Source organism: Colobus angolensis, unplaced genomic scaffold, assembly GCF_000951035.1.
Source record: "Colobus angolensis palliatus isolate OR3802 unplaced genomic scaffold, Cang.pa_1.0 Scaffold236, whole genome shotgun sequence".
Classification (NCBI taxonomy): domain Eukaryota; kingdom Metazoa; phylum Chordata; class Mammalia; order Primates; family Cercopithecidae; genus Colobus; species Colobus angolensis.
In genome coordinates, this window is record NW_012115555.1 from 1266910 (window position 1) to 1285061 (window position 18152).

The following is an 18152-nucleotide window of genomic DNA, read 5'->3' on the forward strand; positions in this document are numbered from 1 at the left end:
AGGATCATGCCATCTGCAAATAGACATAGTTCAATTTCCTCTCTTCCTGTTTGGATGCCCTTTAATTATTTCTCTTGCGTGATTGCCCTGGCCAAGACTTCCAATACTATGTTAGATAGGAGAAGTGAGAGAGGGTATCCTTGTCTTGTGCTGGTTTTCAACGGGAATGCTTCCAGCTTTTTCCCATTTAGTACCGTATTAGCTGTAGGGTAGTCACAGAAGGCTTTTATTATTTTAAGTTATGTTCACTTAATACTCAGTTTATTAAGAGTTTGTAACATGAAGGGATATTGAGTTTTATCAAAAGTCATTCTTGTATCTGTTGAGCTAATCATGTGGCTTCTGTCTTTAGTACTGTTTATGTAATGTATCAAATTTATTGATTTGCATATGTTGAACTAATCTTGCATCGCTGGGATAAAGCATACTTAATCATTGTAGATTAGTTTTATAATGTACTGCTAGATTCGGTTTGCTAGTACTTTGTGGAGGATTTTTGCATCAATCTTCATCAATAATATTTGCCTGAATTTTTCTTTTTTGTGTGTGTCTCCGCCAGGTTATGGTATCAGGATGATGCTGGCCTCATAGAATAAGTTAGAGAGGTATCCCTCTTCCTCAATTTTTTGAAATAATTATAACAGGAATGGTACCAGCTCTTCTTTGTACATCAGGCAGAATTCAGCTGTGAATTATTCTATTCCTAGGGTTTTTTTTGGTTGGTAGTCTACTTATTACTGATTTAATTTCCGAGCTCATTATTAGTCTGTTCAGGGATTCAATTTCTTCCTGATTCAGTCTTGGGAGGGTGTATATGTCCAGAAATTTATCAATTTCTTCTAGGTTTCCTAGTTTATGTGCATAGAGGTGTTGTTAATGTTCTGTGATGGTTATTTGTGTTTCTGTGGGATCAGTGGTAATATCCCCATTGTAATTTCTGAGTGTGATTATTTGAATCTTCAGTCTTTTCTTCTTTATTAGTCTAACTAGAGGTCTATTTTTTTTATTAATTTTTTTCAAGAAACCAATTCCTGGATTCATTGATCTTTTGAGTGTTTTTTTTTTTTCTGTCTCAATCTCCTTTAGTTCAGCTCTGATTTTGGTTATTTCTTGCCTTCTGTTAGCCTTGAGATTGGTTTGTACCTGGTTGACTAGTTCTTTTAGTTGTGATGTTAGATTGTTAAATTAAGGTCTTTCTAACTTTTTCATGTGGGCATTTGATGCCATAAATTTCTCTCTTAACACCGCCTTAGCTGTGTCCCAGAGATTCTGGTATGTTGTATCATTGTTCTCATCAGTTTTAAAGAACTTCTCAATTTCTTTCTTAATTTCATTATTTATGCAAAAGTCATTCAGGAGCAGGCTGTTCAAATTCCATGTAATTGTATGGTTTTGAATGAATTTCTTAGTCTTAATTTCTAATTTGATTGCACTGTTGTCTGAAAGATTGTTTGTTATGATTTCAATTCTTGTGCATTTGCTGAGGAGTATTTTGCTTCCAATTATGTGATCAATTTTAGAACATGTGCCATGTGGTGATGAGAAGAATGTATATTCTGTTGATTTGGGGTGGAGAGTTCTACAGATGTCTATCAGGTCCACTTGATTTAGTGCTGAGTTCAAGTCTTGAATATCTTTGTTAATTTTTTGTCTCGATGATCTGTCTAATATTATCAGTGGGTTGTTAATATCTCCAAGTATTATTGCATGGGAGTCTAAGTCTCTTTGAAGGTTCCTAAGAACTTACTTTATGAATCTGGGTGTTTCTGTGTTGGGTGCTGATATGGTTTGGCTGTGTTCCCATCCAAATCTCACCTTGAATTGTAGCTCCCACAATTCTCACATGCCACGGGAGGCACCCGGTGGGAGGTAATTGAATCATGGGGGTGGGTCTTTCCCATGCTATTCTCGTGCTAGTGAATAAGTCTCATGAAATCTGATAGTTTTATAAAGGCAAGTTTCCCTGTACAAGTTCTCTTGTCTTCTCTGCCACCATGTGAGATGTGCCTTTCACCTTCCATCATGATTGTGAGGCCTCCCTAGCCATGTGGAACTGTCAGTCCATTAAATCAATTTCTTTTGTAAATTGCCCAGTCTCAGGTATATCTTTGTCAGCAGCATGATAACAGACTAATACAGTAAATTGGTACCAGTAGAGTGGAGTGCTGTTGAAAAGATACCTGAAAATGTGGAAGTGACTTTGGAACTGGGTAACAGGCAGAGGTTGCAACAGTTTGGAGGACTCAGAAGAAGATAGGAAAATGTGGGAAAGTTTGGAACTCCCTCGAGACTTGTTGAATGCATTTGCCCAAAATGCTGATGGTGATGTGGACAATAAAGTCCAGGCTAAGGTGGCCTCAGATGGAAATGAGAAACTTGTTGGGAACTGGAGCAAAGGTGACTCATTATGTTTTAGCAAAGAGACTGGTGGCATTTTGCCCCTTTACTAGAGATTTGTGGAACTTTGAACTCGAGAGAGATGATTTAGGGTATCTGGCAGAAGATATTTCTAAGAAGCAAAGCATTCAAGAGGTTACTTGGGTGCCATTAAAGCCATTCAGTTTTATAAGGGAAGCAGAGCATACGTGTTTGGAAAATTTGCAGCCTGACAATGCGATAGAAAAGAAAATCCAATTTTCTGAGGATAAATTCAAGCTGGCTGCAGAAATTTGCATGGGTAACAAGGAGCTGAATGTTAATCATCGAGACAATGGGAAAATGTCTCCAAGGCATGTCAGAGGTCTTGATGGCAGCCCTGCCCATCACAGGTCTGGAGGCCTAGGAGGAAAAAAATGGTTTCTTGGGCTGGGCCCAGTGTCCCTGTGCTGTATGCAGTCTTTGGACTTGGTGCCCTGTGTCTCAGCCACTCCAGCTGTGACTAAAAGGGGCCAACATAGAGCTCAGGCCATGGCTTCAGAGGATGCAAGCCCCAAGCCTTGGCAGCTTCCATGTGGTGTTGAGCCTGCAGGTGCACAGAAGTCAAGAATTGAGGTTTTCTGGCCACTGCACTCCAGCCTGGGTGACAGGGCGAGACTCCGTCTCAAAAAAAAAAAAAAAAAAAAGAATTGAGGTTTGGGAACCCCCACCTAGATTTCAGAAGATGTATGGAAACGCCTGGATGTCCAGGCAGAAGTTTGCTGTCTGGGAAGGGCTCATGGAGAACCTCTGCTAGGGCAGTGCAGAACGGAAATGTGGAGTGGGCACCCTCACACAGAGTTCCCACTGGGGCAGTGCCTAGTGGAGTTTTTGAGAAGAGGAACACCATCCACCAGACTCTAGAATGATGGATCCACTGACAGCTTACATCGTGCACTGGAAAAGCTGCAAACACTGCATGCCAGCCCATGAAAGCAGCCAGGAGGAAGGCTATATCCTGCAAAGCCACAGAGGTGGAGCTGCCCAAGACCAGGGGAACTCACCTCTTGCTTCAGTGTGACCTGGATGTGATATATGGAGTCAAAGGAGATCTTTTTTTGGAGTTTAAGATTTGAGTGCTCTGCTGGATTTCAGAGTTGCATGGGGCCTTTAAGCCCCTTCATTTTGGCCAATTTCTCCCTTTTGGAATGGGTATATTTATCCAATGCCTGTACCCTCATTGTGTCTAAGAAGTAACTAACTTGCTTTTGATTTTACAGGCTCATAGGCAGAAGGGACTTGACTTTGAGTTAACGTTGAAATAAGACTTTGGGGGACTCTCGGGAAGGCATGATTGGTTTTGAAATGTGAGGACATGAGATTTGGGAGGGGCCAGGGGTGGAATGAAATGGTTTGGCTGTGTCCCCACCCAAATCTCACCTTGAATTGTAGCTCCTATAGTACCCATGTGTTGTGGGAGGGACCTAGTGGGAGGTAATTGAATCATGGGGTAGGTCTTTCCTGTGCTATTCTTGTGGTAGTGAATAAGTCTCATGAGATTTGATGGTTTTATGAAGGGGAGTTTCCCTGCACAAATCCTCTTCTCTTGTCTGCTGCCATGTGAGATGTGCTTTTCACCTTCTACCACCATGATTGTGAGGCCTCCCCAGCCACACGGAACTGCAAGTCCATTAAACCTCTTTCTCTTGTAAACTGCCCAGTCTCAGGTATGTCTTTATCAGCAGCATGATAATGACTAATATAGGTGAATATATATTTAGGATAGTTAAGTCTTCTTGGCGAATTGAACACTTGACCATTATGTAATGCCCCTCTTTTTTTTTTTTTTTTTTGAAATGGAGTCTTATTCTGACACCCAGTCTGGAGTACAGTGGTGCAATGTTGGCTCACTGCAACCTCCACCTCCCGAGTTCAAGTGATTCTCTCGTCTCAGTCTCCTGAGTAGCTGGGATTACAGGTACACACCACAACACCCAGCTAATTTTTGTATTTTTGGTGGAGATGGAGTTTTACCTTGTTCACCGGGCTGGTCTTGAACTCCTGACCTCAAGTGATCCACCCAACTCAACATTCTTTGTCTTTTTTATATTTGTTGGTTTGAAGTCCTTTTTTTGGTCTGAAAGTAGGATTGCAACCCCTGTCTTTTTTTCTGTTTTCCATTTGCTTGACTGATTTTTTATCCATCCCTTTATTTACAGTCTATGGGTATTACATCATGTGAGATGGGTCTTTTGAAGACAGCATACCAATGGATCTTATATTTTTATCCAGCTTGCCACTCTGTGCCTTTTAATTGGGGACATTTAATCCATTTACATTCAAAGTTAGTATTGATATGAGTGAATTTGATCCTGTCATTCTGATGTTAGCTGGTTATTTTGCAGATTTAATTACATGGTTGCTTTATAGTGTCACTGGTCTGTGTACTTCAGTGTGTTTTGTAGTGGTTGGTAACAGTCTTTCCTTTCCATAATCAGTGCTTCCTTCAGAAGCTCTAGTAAGGGAGGTCTGGTAGTAATAAATTTCCTTGGCATTTATGTGTCTGAAAAGGATCTTATTTCTCCTCTGCTTAGGAAGCTTAGTTTGGCTAGGTATGAAATCCTGAGTTGAAATTTCTTTTTTTTTCTTTTTTTTTTGAGATGGAGTCTCACTCTGTCAACCAGACTGGAGTGCAGTGGCACCATCTCAACTCACTGCAACCTCCGCCTCTCGGGTTCAAGAGGTTCTCCTGCCTCAGCCTCCTGAGTAGCTCAGACTACAGGCATGCACCACCACACCCAGCTAATTTTTGTATTTTTAGTAGAGACGGGGTTTCACCACATCGGCCAGGATGGTCTTGATCTCTTGACCTCATGATCTGCCCACCTCCGCCTCCCTAAGTGCTGGGATTACAGGCATGAGCCACCACACCCAGCCTGGAATTTCTTTTATTTAAAAATGCTAAATTTTGGTCCCCAATCTCTTCTGGCTTGTAGTGTTTCTGCTGAAAGGTCCACTGTTAGTCTGATGGGCCTCCCTTTGTAGGTGACCTGATCTTTCTCTCTAGCTGTCTTTAACATTTTTTTCTTTCATTTCAACTTTGAAGAATCTGATGATTATGTGTCTTGGGGATGATCTTGTAAAGTATCTTACTGGGGTTCTCAGTATTTCCTGAATTTGAATGTTGGCCTCTCTAGCTAGGTTGGGAAACTTCTCATGGATGATATCCTGAAATATATTTCCCGCATTGTTTCCATTCTTCCCATCTCTTTCAGGGACACCAATGAGTAGTGGATTCTGTCTCTACATAATCTCACATTTCTCGAAGGTTAGGCTCATTTCTTTTCATTTTTTTCTCTATTCTTGTCTGATCATCTTATTTCAGAAAGTCAGTCTTCAACCTCTGAGGTTCTTTCCTCAGCTTGGTCTATTCTGCTATTAATACTTCTTACTACATTATGAAAATCTCGTAGTGTGCTTTTCAGCTTGATCAGGTCAGTTATGTACTTTTCTATACTGGTTATTTTGTGTGTCAGCCAAGTCTTGCCTAAGGCCTGCTGCAACCACTCCCTGGCTACTGCCTATATTCACTCAAGGCCCTGGGGCTCTACAATTAGCAGCTAGCAAAGCCAGCCAGTCCTCTGTCCTTTGTTCAAGATAGCAAGGTCTCCCATATGGCAGGGGTGTCCGGAAGTACCATCTGGGATTCAGGCACTACAGTCAAAAACCTTAGATCTCTACATGGTATTCTATCGTATCGGCACTTCAGGACTGTTCTTCCTATCTCTTCAGTGCCTCTTTCAGGGACACAAAGTTAAAACCAGATGCTATGAGTGCTCATCTGACTTTTGGTTATGAAGGTTTTGTTTTTGTTTTTGTTTTTGTTTTTTTCCTGTGTAGGTAGTTGTTAACTTGATGTCCTTGCAGGGGACACAACCGGTGGAACTTTCTATTCTACCATTTTTCTCCCAATTTTGCTCCTTTTCTTCCCATGTGTCAAGACCACTCCACAAAGGTTGGATCCTGGCTTGTCTGAACCCATGTGATCCCATGTTTCTTCCAACGTGTGAGGGAGGGAGTAGGAAAAGTTTAATTCTCCTTATAAAGAGACACAAGAAGAAATAGTTTGTTTCTTGCTTTTGGAAGTTGTTGTGAGAGAACACAAAACCTCAAACTGCCGCAGGTGTCCTCCTACCATCTCAGGAAAGCCGACGTGCTGTAAAGAGATGAGTTATGAAGTTCGAGGATCGCTGGTGATGCTACTGGCCTGCTTCATTGAGCAACCCTGGAGATGCCCTGCCTTAGATCCATCTGCTATGTGAGATAATGAGTTAAAGAAAAAGCTAATTAGATTGGATTTTCTGTTACTAGCAGCAGAAAGCATTTTCATGGAAATGTTCATTCCATACATTTCAATTCCACCTTATAATTTCACACCACAAGTTTCCCATGAAGTGAGATAAATCTTATCTTCATCTCAGGGAATAAAGCAAGAGTAAAGTTGCAACTGTGGGATCAAACAGAACAGACATGACTAGCAGCTTATTCAATTTCTATAGGATAAGCTGCTTTGCACAAGTAACATGTATTTAAAAATAAAATATGCATAAATAAACATTGAATTTGGTAGATATTAAAATAATAGCTGTCTCTGACACATGATAAACTGTGTTCAAATGATTTCTATTTTGAAATAAGCTTCTGAATTATCTACTTTTTGCTCTTCAGGCAGAATATGATAACAGAGCCTTCCATCTTCTTAACCAGTTCACTTGTCTTCTGGGAAATCTATACAACTCCCTTATAATAGTATATTGTCGAACTCTATACAATTAGAACTATGTACTGATTTAAAATTATATATACACAATGTTTTAGGGTAAAGACGTTTGATTTTGAATTTAGAGAGAAATTATGTTAAACCTGGATATCAAATTGGGGAGAATTGACTTTTTTTTTGAGAGAGTTTCGCTCTGTCTCCCAGGCTGGAGTGCAATGGCACGATCTCAGCTCACTGCAACCTCTACCTCCCAGGTTCAAGCAATTCTTCTACCTCAGCCTCCTGAGTAGCTGGGATTGCCCGCCTCGGCCTCCCAAAGTGCTGGGATTACAGGCATGAGGCACTGTGCCTGGCCACATTTTTTTTTTTTAACATTGACAAGTCAAAATTACATAGTGTATTTGTGGTATACAGCATACTGTTTTGATGTATGCCTACAATGTAGAATGACTAAATCAAGCTATTTAATAGATCTGTGAACCCACAGAGTTATCATTTATAAGAGAAAACCATTATTGTATTGGGATGTAATCTTGCATTTTTCTTTCTATTCTATTTCTTGTCCTTGTAGTTATTGAAGCAGATAATTTTTCACTCCATGTTTATTCCAGAAAAATTTAATAACATTACATACAAGGTAATTTCAGATTTATGGGAGGCAGTAAGGCTGGGTACCAAGGGGACCAGGAAAGAATGAAGATGGGGTATTGCCATCAATACTGGGACTTCCAAGCCAAGGGCAGGGGCTGAGAAAGCCACCAGGGAGGACATTTTCTGCAAGGTCATTGAAGCAGGAGCAGACCAGGTCATGAGAAAGCTTTCCTTTTGTGGAAGAACAGGAGGCCAGGCAGGCAATCTTTTCATGCTTCCGAGCTAGGTTTAAAGGTTCTTTCCTGAGTATCATCTTCGGTTCAGGGGGCCTGCAGAATACAAAAGACAGTGTTGTTTTCAACACTCTTCTACCAAAAAGCTTCTTCTCCCTTCTTTTAGGACCTCATAAGAGAGCAAGAAGAAGAAACAAAAATACTTCTAAGTTTCCCTGAGCCACTGTTACTTTAGAGCACAGACCTTTTACTAAGCGGAGAGAAGCTCTAGTATAAACTACATGAGTAGAACTTTGGATCCAAAGTGTTTCTCATTATTTTTGTCTCATGTCTTGTCATCTCTATCATCTTTCTAGGGAAGCCAAATCTGTCTCTAAAAGAGGATTAAAGGTCATTACCTGTTGGCTGAAGTCCAGAGTGTCCTGGAAAAAGGGAAAGATATATACTTAAAAGATATGGAAGGAAGTCTTTCCCCAAAAACAATGTTCCAAGCTCCAGATCTTTGTCCTGAAATCTCTCTAACACTACAACCCACACCGGCCAGGGCAGAGAAGAGAGCAGAAACTGAGACGGTGTGACCCATGAAGCTTTCATATCTCACACACACACACACACACGCACATGCACACACACACACACGCACACACACAGAGTATAATTGCATTAGCCTTAGTGTCTCTTCCCTCACTTGCTCCAGAATTTCAAACCAAGATCCCCATGCTCGTTAACCTTTCTCTTATCTCTGCAGGACACAAGCCCTCACACTGTGACACAGTAACCATGGACTATTGATTTCTAGAGTTCCAAGAAATTTGAGGTCAACTAGGGAAGGAAAGGCTTTATACCAGGCCACTGACACACTGGGAACTAATCTCAGGAACGCCATATTTCTTCCTTCAGAAAAGCGTATGGAGAGAGCCAGCTACCAAAGGCTCCTCATCTTTCTGATTCCTGAAGTAGAGGAACAGCCTGGCCCCAAGGAAGAGCAGGCCCAGCACAAAGCCCCTGACTCCACTCAGCATCTTGCTCTGTGCAGGTTCAGAATGTGCTCCTGAGAGAGGAAGCCAGGATTAGTGATTTTTAACCCTAATCCAATTTATCTAATCGAAACTTGGAGATTCAGAGTTTTGACAATGGGAGAAGAAAGCTACCCTGGAGGAATCAAAATAACTGGCCAAAATACCTGGAATAACTGGTAAAAAGATTTAAAAATCACATTGAATAGCTAAAATGTTCAGGAATTGAACTCATTCTTGAGTTCAAATATCACAGCCCAACATAAGGCACAGCTTCAACATCTGATCTAGAAAATCCCTGGGACTCAATGAAGTTGAGTAGCTTGTTTTAGTGTATTTACTAAATGTTTCATTTCTGGAGCCAGACTGTCTAGCTCAAATCCAGGCTCTGCCTCTTACTGATTGGTCCTGAAAGAGATTTCAATTCTTCCATGCCTCAACTTTCTCACCTATAATGGAAGTTAATAATAGTAATTTCCAAACTGGGGTTCTGTGAGGATTAATGTACCTAAAATACATAAATAAGAGGCAGAGCTGAGACTGGACTCTCTTCATGTCAGGAAGGCCCTATGTTTCTCCTCTTCTCAGATGGCAACAAACAACTCAGAGTAACGGTGCCAGAAGCACAGTCCCAGCCCCAGAGGCAAAGTCTGGTGCCCAGGGCTAAGGCATAACCAGGACCTGTGACTTCAGGAGGTTCAAAACAGGGACAGCCTCTTTTCTATCTTCTAGGCATGGCTGCTTCTCCAGGGGGTACAGGTATTCCTAGAAACTCTCCTAGGACTATCCCCAGTGACCTGTGTTGAAGATAGAAAAACATGGAGCAATTGGAAATGTGATATGAGAGAGGAGAAACCTGATAGTCAAGGATAATCAATGTCCCCTTCCTGGTGGGTGAGAAATTTATGAGGTCTAGAAGCTTCTCACTCCATTGCACTGTGAGAGGGCTCGTCACGCTTGGGTGCTCCACTTGGCAGGTGTAAACCCCTCCACTCTGAAGAACTGTTTCCAGCATCACCAGGGTCTGGAAGGTCTAGTCTCCATTCTGGATCAGGCCTGTGGAGACCACCGCAGCCTTCTCCTCCTGGCGGTTCCAGAACCACCTGACTTTAATGCTGTCTGGATAGAAACCACTCACAGAGCAGACCAGGAGGTTGCGGTGCTGCAGGGGCTGGGTCTCTGCAGGATACACAGTCACCTCAGGATGGACTAAGAAAAAACACAAAGAATATGTAAGGGAGACAGAGCAAGTCTTCTTGGTTGCCTTTCTCTGTGCCTCTCTCCACACCCAGGCTCAGGTCTCAGCCAGGCCTCCATCAAAGCAGGCCATGTGGTCTCACAGTGTCGACAGCCTGGAATTTAATCTTTACAGGGCAGACCCATTAGATTTGAGTGATGAAGAAAATTGTGTTTGCTTTTTTCATAGTTTGAAACTGTTATTAATTATCAAAGTGTTTAGAAATCCTTGAAAGCATATAGTGTGTTTACTAAATGTTTCATTTCTGGAGCCAGGCTGTCTAGCTCAAATCCAGGCTCTGCCTCTTACGGATTGGTCCTGAAAGAGATTTTCAATTCCTCCATGCCTCAGCTTTCTCACCTATTATGAAAGTTAATAATACTAATTTCTCTATTGGGGTTATGTGAGGATTCACATAAAAATACATAAAACAACGACTGAATGTAGCCCTCAAGTTTTGTTAGCTATTTTTTATCCTGTTTACCCTGAGAGAATAATATGATTCAGAGTGGTATGGATAGATTGGGGGACAACTGTAGGGTAGATGGGGAGATGGAGTATGAAATTTTAACTGTGCTGGCTCCGTGCACTCACACCTTAGAACACCACAGAAATGGTTCTGCCACTGGGAAGGAGGAACAGACAGAAGAGATTCTCTACCTCTATGGGTTGAGTCCCTAGAAAAATATGAGTCATACAGGAGAGAGAAAGGAGTAAGAAAAGTTCTCATATTTACCTTCAGCCAATCAATCTATCTCCTCTGTAAAACAAGAATAACAATGTTAGAACTATAATTTTCTAACTGCCTCTCTTTCTAGACTGATATTTGAGGCCAGGGAAGGGTCTGGGACAATGTGTTTAATGCCTGTGACAATTCCTGACACTAGCATCCCCTCAGTAAGTACAATTATTTTAAAAGAAAAAAGGAGAAACCTGAGACAACTTTTTTTATTCTTTTCTGAGACAGAGTTTTGCACTTGTCGCCGGGGCTGGAGTGCGGTGGCGTGATCTCGGCTCACTGCAACCTTAGCCTCCTGAGTTCAAGCAATTCTCCTGCCTCAGCCTCCTGAGTAGCTGGGACTACAGACTCCCACCACCACGCCTGGTTAATTTTTATATTTTTAGTAGAGACGGATTTTCACCATGTTGGCTGGGCTGGTCTCGAACTCCTGAGCTCAGGTGATCCACCCACCTCTGCCTCCCAAAGTGTTGGGATTATAGGCATGAGCCACCGTGCCCAGCCCTGAGACAACATTTTTATAATACTACAAAATGATAGATGTAAGATGGGTTGTAAATCATTACCAAAAATTTTGCAATATATTTCATTAAATAAAAATGTTCAAGTTCGTAACATGGAGAATAATTTTGAAAATAAAAATATAAACTACAATCTGGAGAAAATGCTGAATCAGGCCAGGTGCAGTGGCTCACGCCTGTAATCCCAGCACTTTGGGAGGCCAAGGCAGGCAAATCACTAGGTCAGGAGATCGAGACCATCGTGGCTAACACGATGAAACCTCGTCTCTACTAAAAATGCAAAAAATTAGCCAGACATGGTGGTGGGTGCCTGTAGTCCCAGCTACTTGGGAGGCTGAGGCAGGAGAATGGCGTGAACCTGGGAGGCGGAGCTTGCAGTGAGCCGAGACTGCGCCACTGCACTCCAGCCTGGGTGACAGAGTGAGACTCTGTCTCAAAAAAAGAAAATGCTGAATCAAATACCACAAAAGTGTTAATATTACTGTACAGATAACCCATAAAATCCCTGAAAAAAAAAAAAAAAACTAGGATCCCAGAGGTAACAGAAAAGAGATACTTATCTTTCCTTTAAATATACAATAAATAATTCTTGGAACAATAATAGAAATCAAATATTAACTAAAAATTAAAAAGAGATGTAACTTTTCAACTATTTGGCCATATTGTAAAAAAGATTAATCAAGGCAAATGTGAGGTAAATTATATTACAACTGTATAAAGGAATAATATGTAGCTACTTAAATACTATTAGTTTTAAAATAAAAATTGTAACAGCCATGGTGGCACAGGCCTGTAATTCCAGTGCTTTGGGGAGTTGAAGGGGGAGGATTACTTGGGGCCAGGAGTTCAAGACTGCAATGAACTATGATTGCACCATTGCACTCCAGCCTGGATGACAGAGCAGGACTCTGTCTCTAAAAATGTATGCACAAGTTACATATATGTGTGTATACACACACAGGCAGAGCATATGTATGTATATGATATATACTATATACATAGTAACATATATAGTAACATGTTACTATGTACATATGCTTTGTGTTTGTACATAGGTTCTGTTAACAGTATAACAAAAGTTTAATTCAAAAGCTAGTTTCACAATAATTTCAACTATGGAAATATATGTATATACTAAGAAAACAAAAACGCAGCAAGAACTTTAGACCTAAAAGAAGCCTCAGAAAGGTCAGAGGTGCTACAGAGGTCCCTTCACTTCCCCTAGAAATCAGTCTAATACTACTATAAACACCTTTGCACACAAACTAGAAAATCTAGAAGAAATGGATAAATTCCTGGACACATACACCTCTCAAGACTGAACCAGGAAGAAACTGAATTTCTAAACCGACCAATAATGAGTTCTGAAATTGAGTCAGTAATAAGAAACTACCAACCCAAAAAAGCCTGGGACCAGAAGGATTCACAGCTGAATTCTACCAGATGTATAAAGAAGAGCTGTTAGTACTCCTATTAAAATTATTCCAAAAATATTGAGGAGAAGGGATGACTCCCCAACTCATTCTATGAGGCCAGCATCATCCTGATACTAAAACCTGTCAGACACAACAAAAAAAGAAAACTTCAGGTCAATATTCTTGATGAACACAGATGCAAACATCCTTAACAAAATAATAATAAACCAAATACAGCAGAACATCAAAAGCTAATATACCACGATGAAGTAGACTTTATCCCTGGGATGCAAGGTTAGTTCAATATATACAAATCAACAAATGTGATTCATAACATAAAGTAGAATGAAAGACAAAAACCACATGATCATGCAGAAAAGTCTTTTGATAAAATTCAACAGCACTTCATGTTAAAAATGCTAAGTTCACGCCTGTAATCCCAGCACTTTGGGAGGCTGAGGCGGGTGGATCACAAGGTCAGGAGATTGATACCATCCCGTTCAACATGGTGAAATCTCATCTCTACTAAAAGTGAAAACTTAGCCGGGCACGGTGGCACGAGCCTGTAGTCCCAGCTACTCAGGAGGCTGAAGCAGGAGAATCACTTGAACCCGGGAGGTGGAGGTTGCAGTGAGCCGAGATCGCACCACTGCATTCCAGCCTGACGACAGAGAGACTCCATCTCAAAAAACAAAACTCAGTAAACTAGGCACTGGAAGACATACTTCAAAATAATAAAAGCCATCAATGACAAACCCACAGCCAAAAACGTAGTGAATGGGCAAAAGCTGGGAGCATTGCTCTTGAAAACCAGCACAAGACAAGGATGTCCTCTCTCACCACTGTTTTATTTATTTTTTTTTTTTGGAGACGGAGTCTCGCTTTGTCACCAGGCTGGAGTGCAGTGGCGTGATCTCAGCTCACTGCAACCTCTGCCTCCCAGGTTCAAGTGATTCTCCTGCCTCAGCCTCCCAAGTAGCTGGGACTACAGGCACGTGCCACCACGCCTGGCTAATTTTTTTTTTTTTTAATTTTTAGTGGAGACTGGGTTTCATCATGTTAGCCAGGATGGTCTTGATATCCTCACCTTGTGATCTGTCCTCCTCAGCCTCCTAAAGTGCTAGGATTACAGGCGTAAGCCACTGTGCCCGGCCCTCTCTTACCACTCTTATTCAAGATAGTATTGGAAGTCCTGACCAGAGCAATCAGGCCAAAGAAAGAAATAAAGGGCATTAAAAGAGGAAGAGCGGAAGTCACACTATCCCTGTTTGCAGATGATATGATCATGTGTCTAGAAAACCCCAAATCTCCAAATCTTGGCCCAAAAGTTCCTTTAGCTGATAAACAACTTCAGCAAAGTTTCAGGATAAAAAAAAAAAAATCAACATATAAAAATAAGCAGCATTCCTATACACAAAGAACACCCAAGCCAATACCCATATCAAGAACATAATCCCACTCACAGTTTCCACACACACACATATTACCTAAGAATACAGCTAACTGTGGAGGTAAAAGATCTCTACAAGGAGAACTACAAAACACTGCTCAGAGAAAAGAGAGATGACATAAACAAATGGAAAAAATCATCATGCTCATGGATAGGAAGAATCAGTATCATTAAAATGGCCATACTGCCCAAAGTAATTTATACATTCAATGCTATTCCCATTAAACTACCACTGACAGTCCTCACAGAACTAGAGCAAACTACTTTAAAATTCATATGGAAGCCAAACAGAGCCTGAATATCTAAGGCAATCCTAAGCAAAAGAATAAAGTAGGAGGTACTATGTTACTTAACTTCAAACTATACTATGAGGCCACAGTAACCAAAACAGCATAGTACTGGTACAAAAGCAGACACATAGACAAATGGAACAGAATAGAGAGTCCAGAAATAATGCTGCACACCTACAACCATCTGATCTTTGACAAAGATGACAAAAACAAGCAAATGAGGAAAGGACTCCTCATTCAATAAATAGTGCTGTAGTGACTGACTAGCCATATGCAGAAGACTGAAGCTGGACCCCTACCTTACACCATATACAAAAATCAACTTAAAATGAATTAATGACTTAAATGTAAAATCTAAAATCATAAAAACCCTGGAGAGTAACCTAGAATATACCATTCTAAACATAGGACTTGGCAAAGATTTCATGGCAAAGACACAAAAAGCAACCACAACAAAAACAAAAATTGACAAATGGGACCTAATTTAATTTAAGAGCTTCTGCACAGTAAAAGAAACTATCAACAGAGTAAACAGACAACCTAGAGAATGGAGAAAATGTCAAGTCCTAATTTGGGAAAAGGAGTCAGGCTGATGGGACCAAAAGAAAGCAAAGAGGTAAAGCAAATAAGCTATAAGTCTGTCTTACTTCAAGGTCCAGGACACACAGCCCTCCTGTGCAAATAATTCACAGTCTTCCTGTAGGCTAGCTCACAGACATCTGTAAGCTAGCTCACTGCAACTTTGGCATTATTGCTACTGCACGTAGCACTCTGCAGCCTAAGAACCATCTTATAAAATCTCCTACAAGTCTTTGTTTCTGTTCAGTCAGCTTCTCTTCTGCTGGCCTGCCTGTTGCCTCCTTGCAACGTATTTTCCTACTTTCTCTAGTAAATCTGCGTTTTTCTACCTACAACTGTCTTGGCAATTCTTTTACTCTGGCACCACTGGCCTCGATAGTTATTGCTTACCTGCGACAGAAAATATTTGCAGACTATGCATCTGACAAAGGTCTAATATCCAGAATCTATGAGCAACTTAAACAAATTTACAAGAAAAAAACAAACAAACAACTTCATTAAAATATGGGCATGAACAGACATGAACAGACACTTTTCAAAAGAAGACATACATGCAGTCAACAAACACAGGAAAAAATTCCCAACAGCACTAATTATTAGAGATATGCAAATCAAAATCACAATGAGATACCATCTCACACCAGTGTGAATGGCTATTACTAAAAAGTCAAAAAATAACAGATGCCAGTGAGGTTGCAGAGGAAAGAGAATGCTTATACACTGCTAGCAGGAATGTAAATTAGCTCAGCCATTGTGGAAAGCAATGTGGTGCAAAGAACTAAAAAGAGAATTACCATTTGACTCAGCAATCCCATTACTGTGTATACACCTAAAGGAATATAAACCATTCTACCAGAAAGACACATGCACACATATGTTCACTGCAGCACTGTTCACAATAGCAAAGACACTGAATCAACCTAGATGCCCATCAGCAGTCGACTGGTTAAAGGAAATGTGGTACAATACACCATGGAATAGTATGGAGCCACCAAAAGAATGAGATCACGTCCTTTGCAGGAACATGGATGGAGCTGGAGGCCATTATCTTACGCAAACTAACAGAGGGACAACAGACCAAAAGCACATGCTCTCACTTATAAGTGGGAGCTAAACATTGAGAACACGTGGATACAAAGAAGGGAACAGTAGACACGGGGACCTACTTGAGGGTGAAGGATGGGAGAGGGAGAGGATCAGGAAAAATACCTGGGAGGTACTATGCTTATTACCCTGGTGATGAAATTATCTGTACATCAAACCCACCTGACATGCAGTTTACCTATAGAACAAACCTGCACACGTATCCCTAAAACTAAAATAAACACTTAAAATTAAAAAGAAAGAAATTAGTCTAATACTTTTTCTCAGTAAAATGCTTATGCAGACAAGTATCACACTCTTTTATTTCAGAGATTTCGGGATCATAAAGGGTGTGTACCAAGGACAGTTTGTGACTGGCCTCCTCACATTATCCCTCCCATTATCATTTCTCATCTCTCCTCCCCAGGTAAATTTCCGTTTCCTGCATCTCTAAGGACTGAGGGCGATCAAGATCTCCCTCTCCAGGCCCCTGCATGACCACTCCCACCCTCCGCTCATCTCTGCACAGCGGGCTGGAAGGACAAGCTGAAGCTCCCTCCTGCGTCCCCTCCAAAAACAGACACAGAGACAGATCCCCACTCTGCACTCACCTACCTGAGCCGTCCTATTTCCTTCTTGCTCACAATCCTATATTCTCCCACAGGGTGCTTACGTGCGCGCGCGAGCACACACACACACACACACACTCTTTCTCTCTCCGTTCTCAGGAACCCCGCTCCCCCTCCCCACGCGTCTTGCTCACCGCGCCTCTGCATGGAGAAGCTCTCAAAAACCCCACAGTTGTGTCTGCAGTAGGTGTCCAACAGACCCCGCAAGTAGCCCAGGAGGTTCTTCTGGCTGTTTCCATTCCTAGACTCTCCTCCACTCCAGCTCCTCCACCGCCCGGAACTTTCCCACGTCGCTGTGGAAGCGCGCATACTCCTCTGGGTATGGATCAGTGTGCACAAACCGCATCCGCTCCGTCGCGTTGGAGAAATAGCACGCATGTTTAATCTGCTCCAAGAAATGTGCTGCGGGGACAGGAAGAACCGGTTACATGGGCGGCATCCTGGGAAAAGAGTGACGGCTATGCCCACAATCAGGGACGCCCTCGGCAGGGCGCGGGGCGATGGAACACCTTGACTGGCCACCACCAGCCAACCCCGACCACCAGCATCCCAGGGGTTCATCTCCCATCTGCCTGAGGCGGAGGGAGGCTGCGAGGGCCATGGAATACCATTCGGGATTCGTTCCCCATTGCCGAGTTGAGCTGGACGCCTCTTTGCAAGGCTCTGGACCAGGATCATCTGCCTCATCACTGCCACTTGCACTTCCTCCTCCTGGGAGCCTCCACCCAAAAGACACTTCCTGCTCCCTCTTATCATGCCACACTCTACTCATTCCTTAAACAAGACCCACCTCCTTCATTCTGTAAATGCTTCCTTAGTGCTGACCTTGTGTCCTCCATTCTGTAAATGCTTCCCTTAGTGCTGCTCCTGGGAATCCAAACACGGGAAAGACAGACCTCTCCCCTCCGCTGGGGGAGCTTAAAGAGTAGTGAAAGTGATGGCAAAAAACGAAATACACAGCACCTTATACAGGAATGAGAAATGTTAAGAGAAGTGTGGAGTTCTAGAACAAAGAATAGGATGATCTAAATTACTCTCAGAGGACTCTGAGAGTGACAATTCAAATGTGACCTTACAGGTTTAGTGGGTGTGAGCCAGGGGGCAGAGTGGAGCCTGTGTGTCTCCGGACAAAAAGGGAGGCACATTTCAGGTAAGCATAAAACCATGTCCAAAAGCTTGAAAGAACTGATGAACTTCTTCAAGAAACCAGAAGAAAGTTCACTAAAGCACAGCA

General features: G+C 41.9%; 1 pseudogene across 1 annotated transcript in view; it reads right to left on the reverse strand.

Moving 5' to 3' along the window:
• Positions 1–8343: 8343 nt before the first annotated feature.
• LOC105513817 overlaps positions 8344–18152 on the reverse strand; it is a 67759-nt pseudogene continuing 57950 nt past the window's right edge. The window contains exons 3-6 of the transcript XR_001002085.1: positions 17053–17320; positions 9903–10184; positions 8902–9010; positions 8344–8383 (exon numbers count right to left, since the gene is read on the reverse strand). The product of XR_001002085.1 is annotated as an HLA class II histocompatibility antigen, DRB1-4 beta chain-like (transcript). The remainder of the gene's footprint in view (positions 8384–8901; positions 9011–9902; positions 10185–17052; positions 17321–18152) is intronic.